This window comes from Manis javanica, chromosome 1 (genome assembly GCF_040802235.1).
Source record: "Manis javanica isolate MJ-LG chromosome 1, MJ_LKY, whole genome shotgun sequence".
Classification (NCBI taxonomy): Eukaryota; Metazoa; Chordata; class Mammalia; order Pholidota; family Manidae; genus Manis; species Manis javanica.
This window is the reverse complement of record NC_133156.1, coordinates 56517290-56524336: the sequence shown is the minus strand read 5'-3', so window position 1 is coordinate 56524336 and position 7047 is coordinate 56517290.

The window sequence follows — 7047 nt, the reverse complement described above, 5'->3', positions numbered from 1 at the left end:
GTTACTAAGACGTTAAGACAAAATACTAAAAGAGCGAGGGGGAATGGTCTCAGGGTGCCACATGTGAGCAGATCTACCCACACAAGGCTCTGGAGGAACAATTTAAATAACTGCAAATCCTCTGATCCTAGATTAACTTTGGTGTGTTCTAGTAACAGGAAGAAGGCCTATGTAACTTCATGGCCCAGTGGTCTGAGATGAGGTGAACAAGCTAGATCATGGAAGTCTTTGTAGACCGTTTTCCTTAGGTGAAATGCCTTTGAGTGGATGATTTATACTTTAAGAGATCACTCCAGCTGGTGATCTTTTAAGGGGTCCAAGAGCGGAAGCAGAGGAAGCAGTTGGATGGCACCGGAATTCCCAGAGAGTAGATGTCTGAGACCAAGAAGGTGGCAGTGCAGATGGAGAAAAGGGCATGGATCTAGTACACATTTGGGAATAAAAATAAGTACCTTGAGAGAGGCAAACCCAGTGGCCAGTAGGGCAAAAGGCAGGTATGTCACACAAGAAGGCTGTTGTATCCAAGTGAGACCTGAGGGTTATGTGAGAATATGCAGGTTGCAGAGGTAACTGGAATGCGGAGGGAAGGAGCCTTCTGAACAGAGAGCCAGTGCATGTTCAAAGCTCTGTAAAGGAAGGTGGTAAGGGCTCATGTATTCAGCGTCTGAGGGCAGAGCACTGGACTAGAGTTTCAGGTACGCATTGGGCTGGGCAAGGGGGGCAAGAAATGAAGCTGAGACCTTGGAGGGGCCTGGGTCAGTTTGGTCCCTAGAAACCGAATATATACAAATATAATTGGACTTCATTTTGAGGGGAGTGGCTTGCTGCCAAGGGTATTCTAAGGCAGGGAAGTACTGTGATCAGATGTGCTTACTCTGAGCTGCACTGTGGAGGACATGCTGGGGTGAGGAGAGAAGGGCTTAGAATGATTTGTAAACACCTGTTGTTTTGGCTCACAGTATCTGAACACCCCTCGCCTTTGCAAGGAAACCTATGAAATGCCGAGACAGGCCCTGCTTTCCACTAGGGAAATCACAGGGGAGGCAGAATTTTCTCTCTGAGGTTCCTGGTAGCTGGAACATGCTTCAACATTGAATCCAAAGCAAGTAATTAACGTAAGACGTCAAAGCAACCATTGAGGATCCATTATGGAAGCAGGAAGCAGGGGAACAAAAGGAGGAGGTGGTCAAGCCAGGCCTTTCCTGGGGTAGGGGTATTCAATAGGCACCCAAGAGTATCTAGTCAATTCCTTGTCTGCCTAAGTTACCCAAACTGGCTTTGTTGTTTGCAGTCAAGTACCCTGAGTAAGAAAGGTGGGAGGCCTTTTGAGAGGAACCACTGGAGAGAGGAATGACAGTGCCCTGTGCTACAGCAGTGGCCAAGGGGTGCAGACAAGTGGCCAGACTAGGAATGGTCATGGAGCTCAGATGAACAGGACTTGGCAACAGATAGGGGGTGAAGAGGGGAAGATGTCACACACAACTCTCAGGTTCTGGCTTGTCAATCCATTCTCCACCTACAACCAAAATGAACCTTTTTTAAAAGGGAAATCTGCACTGACCATCTAAGATAGACATTTCTAAGAATTTATCCTACAAATATAATTGTACTCAAGCAAAATAAGAAATGAATGTTCAACGTTATTCATTAAAGCATTGTCCAAAAAGATGAACTACATTAATTATCCTTAATAGGAACTGATAAATAAAATTTGATCCTTTCCAGTACAGGAATATTACGTAGCTGTTTAAAAAAAAAAGGTGTGCAGGTGCTTTTCATGTACTGATAAAACAATCTCCAAAATACACTGTAAAATGAAAAAAGCAAAGTGCAGAACAGTGTGTAAGGTTTGCTACTATTTATTTAAAAAGGGTCGGGATAGGCCAGGCTATGGTATAGTAACAAACAATCCCCGAGTTTGGTGACTTAAAACAACAAAAGTTTATTTTTCAGATATGCTACATGTCCAACACAGGTTGCTGGGAGGTGGGGAGGCTCCATTCAGAGCAGTCTCTCAGGGACCAGGATGATAGGGATTCCATCTCAATTTGTGCTTCTGTGATGGCAGACATTAAAATGAAATGTGGTGAATCATACATTGACCCTTAAAGCTTGCACCCAAAAGTGATAGAGGTCACTTCTGCTCACATTTCCTTGGCTGAGGCAAACCACATGGCCACAACTAACTTGGGGAGGGTTGCAGATTGTATTTTCCAAAGATGAGCATTGCAATAAGCTCCCGTTCTGTAGGCACTTCTGCAATGTGACCTAGTCATCACCACAGCAAGAGGTGTGCTTTACTTTCCCTGTTCTTCACTCTGGTCTGTCCTTAGTGGCTCTTGTCATCAGTAGGATCTGGTGGAAGTGATGATGCACATGAGATCTGAGGCTAGTCAGAACAGGCCGTGCAGCCTGGTACGATTGCAAGGCCTGTTTTCCAGAAGCTTCTCTCAGGATGTTCCCTCAGAATCAGCAGCCATGCTGTGAGAAGCCCAGATGTGTAGGTGCTCTGCTTTGATTGACAGTCCCAGCTAAGCCCAGATCTTCTATTCTTCCCAACCTGAGCACCAAACACATGAATGAGGAAGCCTCCAGGTGATTCCAGCTCCTGGCCATTGGAATCAGCCCCAGCCATTCAAAGGTCTCCAACTGAGGTTCCTGCTATGGTGGTGCATAAACAAGCCATCCCTGCTGCATCCTGGCTGAATTCCAGATCCACAAAATCCATGATAATAAAATAGTTGTTTTATGCCAGTAAGTTGGGAGCAGTTTTATGCAGGAATAGATTTCTGGAGTAATTACTATATGCCTGCAAGGAGAATTGAACTGGAAATATTTGGTGAGCAACACTAACAACTACTACAGACAAATTTGCTTCTATCCACATGGGCTACCTCTGGAAAGCCACATGAGGCATGGGAACAGTAGTTGCCTCTGGGAAATGGGAATTAAGTGGCTGGGGATGTGGGGGGGTAGCTTTTCATCACATATCCTTTTGGACTCACATCATGTGGCAGTATTGTTTATTTTAAAAACAATCAACCTAATCTTGTCACTCTTCTGCTTAGAACCCTGCAGAGGCTTCCTGGGGTGGGCAGCCTTTAGGATGGCCCCAGTGATCCTCACTCAACTCCCGGTATTCACACCATGATGTGCTCCCCTCGCCTTGAGTGTCAGTGACTTAATGACTCACTTCTACTGGAAAGAATGCAGCAGAAATGATGGAATGTCACTTCCCAGATTGCAGTACTAAACGACTGGCTTCCATTTCAGGCACCCACTCTCATCCCCTTGCTGGCTCACTGAAGAAAGCTAGCTGCCAGGTTGTAAGTGGCCCAATGGAGAGGCAAGGACCTGAGGTCTCTGGCCAACAGCCTTGTGAGTGAACTTGGAAGTGGATCCTCTCCCAGTCAAGATGACTGCAGCCAGTTCAACAGCGCCCAGGTTCCTGTCCCGCAGAAACTGTGACACAATAAATGTTTGTTGTTCAAGCTTTTTAATTTGGGGCGATTTGTTATCTCTTACTGGCAGCAATAAAGAACTAATATACTTTCCATTACACTTAAAAGTAAAACCCAAACTCCTCCTCATGACCTCCTGAGGCCCAACTGGATCTGGGCCCATGTAGCTCTCATCATCTCACACCCCGCTCCCCCTTGTCATGCTCTGTGGAGGTCATCTGTCTGGAGCACTGTCCAATACAGCAGCCACTAGCCTCACGTGGCTATTTAAATTTAAATTAATTTAAATGAAACAATGAAAATTCAGTTCCTCAGTAACACTAACCACATTTCGGTGCTCAGTAGCCATGTGTAACTAGTGGCTCCCATATTGAACAACACAGAAAATATTCCCATCATCACGGAAGTTCTATCAGACAGCAATGGTCTAGAGGAAGGAGGGGCTTCCATTTGTACAAAGATTCCATGGTGACATCCAGGATGATTGGGAGAAAAACGGTACCACCAACTGAGGAGGAATGAAGGATGGTGGGCTGGATACCTTTTGGTCCCCTAAACTTGTCTGAACAGGCAGTCCCGCCAACACTTGAAATCCATACCCCAAGTCTCTGCTAGAGAAGAGGGGGGTTTGTGCATGTTTGGGTGCTTCTAGACACTTGTGAGCAGGAACCTGATGGCCTCCCACTTCTCCCATAGACCCACACCCTAGATGTAGCAAGACAGAAGACAGAGCAAGAAGATGGTGCCTTCCTGCTCTGGTCCAAAGAAGTTAATGGACAACGTTAGGTGTGCAGAGAGATCTGGGGCAGGTGTCTAGAAATTGCTGAGAAGAGGGAGTATGTCCACATGGGAAAGTTTCTTTGTAAACGTTTGTAGATTGAGCCCCAACCCTATGCCAGCCTCTGCTCTTTCACACGCATTCTCATTCAGACATTTAGGAAGTCTTCTAGACTGTGTGGGTGCCCATCTCTCCCTAAAGAGGTATGGCAATTAAGGTTTAAAGAGGCAAAGCCCCTGACCCATGGTCATGTTGAGGGTCAGTGGCCAAGACGGGATTCAAATTCATTGCTGTTTTTTTCCCCTCCAGTCCTTGTTTCTTTCTAAGGTCATTATTTTCCTATTCTTTAAGCTATTGATTTACAGTTGCTCATGAGGGGTTTTGTTTTGTTTTGCTTTAGGAACTTCCTGTAACCATTTTTCAATTCTGCCATTAGTTAGGACTTTTGATTGCAACTAAAGCTGGCTTAAGCAAAATAGGGAATTTATTGGTTCCAGTAGCTAAAAGTATAGGCAGTAGCTCTGACTTTAAGTGTCTTTAGATTCCAGGTCTCAGATGGTGTCACTCAAAAGTTGTCTTTCCCATATCCTGAATCTGCTTTTAATCCATATTTGCTTTATTCTCAGCTAGGTTTTCCCTCTAAGATGTTAAACATGGCTGCCAGCAGCTCCAAGTTCTTTTCTTACCAAATGTGGCAAATTCTATGGAAAGAGAAAGACTCTTACCTTGATTCCAGCAAAAATCCTGGGGCTGCCTCTCACTGCTTTGATGTGGGTCAGGTGTTCATTTTGAACCAATCTCTGAGGACAGAGAGAGGCAGTATTCTGATTGGCCAGGTCTGGATCACATGCCCACTCGATCCCAGCTGAGGCATGGGGTAAGTCATCTGGAATCAGCCCACCTATGTTAAGTTCTCAAAAGCTGGCTAACGAATCACCCTAAAACTTGTAGTTTAAAATGGTAACAACCAATGAGCATTTCTCACTGTCTCTGAGGTTCAAGAACAATAATATTAAATGTACACCTCAAGACAAACAAATTCAGTAGCAGCTTAGCTGGATAGCTCTGGCTTGAGCTCTTTTGTGAGACTGCAGGCCAGATATTGGCTAGGGCTGCAGTATCCACTTCCAAGGTGGTCCAGGCACACAGGTGTCAAATTGGTGCTGGCTGTTGGCAGCCTTCACTTTCCCTTCACACAGGCCTTTCCGCAAGGTGGCTTGAGTGTCCTCATGGCATGGCAGCTGCCTTTCCCCAGAGTGCTCCAAGAGACCAAGGCAGAAACTGAAATGCCTATTATGACCTGGACTTGGAAGTCAACCACCATCACGTCTGCTGTAGTCTACTGGACCAACAGAACAGCTCTGACTCTGTGTGGGAAGAGACTATACAAGGCCATGAATCCCAGGAGTCCAGGATCAGTGGGGGCCATCTTGGAGACTGACTCCCACAACTTGCCTCCATCCTTCCTGCCCTGTTTGCTCTGCTTTTCCTATGTGTTGGCTTCATTCTCAGGCAGGCTCTTCCTAAGCAGTGACAAAGATGGCCATCAACATCTCCAGGCTCACATTATTAGTAACCTCCGTGGGCAGAAAGCATTTTTTCCCAAAGGTTCTGGCAAAAGTCCCAAGGCTGGCTCTGACTGGCCAAACTTGCATATGCTTATCCCTAAACCAAAGGCTGTGGCCTAGAGATAGCACATTCAGATTGGCCACACCCAGGTCATAACCCCAGACCTAGAACCGAGAGTAGAGTTGACAGCATTAGAGATTCATAGAGTAGATGAAAGAGGAGTGATTCCCAAAGGAAAAATCAGGGTGTCATTACTGAACCAGGGTGAATGGTTGTTGGGCAGGAAAAACAATATATACCCATGCCACCTTCTCTTGTGCTCCAACTGCACACTTTAGCATCCCTTGGTTTAGCATCTTTCTCAAGGGATTATTTACTTTCTTGGCTCACTTTCTGTGGTAGGTAGAACTCTAAGATGGCCTCTAAGATCTCTGGTGTATATATACCTTCTCCTGGTTATTCAATCAAACACGAATCTAGATGTTTCTATTGATGAATGCTGCAGATATGATTTAGGCTCCAAGTCAGTTTACCTTAAAATAGGGAGATTATCCTTGGTGGGCATGACCTAATTAGGTGAGCCCTTAAATGGAATGGAGTTCTTCCTGGCAAAGCAGATTCAAAGTGTGAAAGAGTCAACATGGGGGAGATTGTCTAGATTGTCTGTTGTTGGCCTGAGAGATGGAGGGGGCCAAATGGCAAGAAATTCAGATAGCCTCTATGAACTGAGGGTGGCCCCTGGCTGACAGCCTTCAAAGAAACAGGGACCGAGGTCCTACAAATGCAAGGAACTGAATTCTGTCAATGACCTGAATGACCTTCTAATTGGATTTTTCCCTAAAGCATCCAGAAAACTTCATCTCAGTTTTGTGATACTGTGAGCAGAAAATCCTGTCATTAGTGAACTAATAAATGGGAATTTTTTTAAGCTTAGAGGTTTGTGGTTAATTTCAGACAAAAAGAGAAAACAAATATACTTCTCCAGGGACTCTAAGATCCTTAAAGTAAAGATCTTCTCTTGATCTCCTTAATCTCCTCATTCGCAACAAGACCAAAAACATAAGAAAATCCCTCTTCCTGCTTCCTGTCCCATTATCTGGGAAAGAGAGGGGGAACCCAGCTCCTTCTACCTTCACCCACCAACTCCAAACTCACCTGGGCTTGGGGGCCTACCAAGGAAGCTGTTCTGCTTTGCCTTCCACAACCTGTGTACCCCCAGGCCCAGGAGGGCAGCTTTAC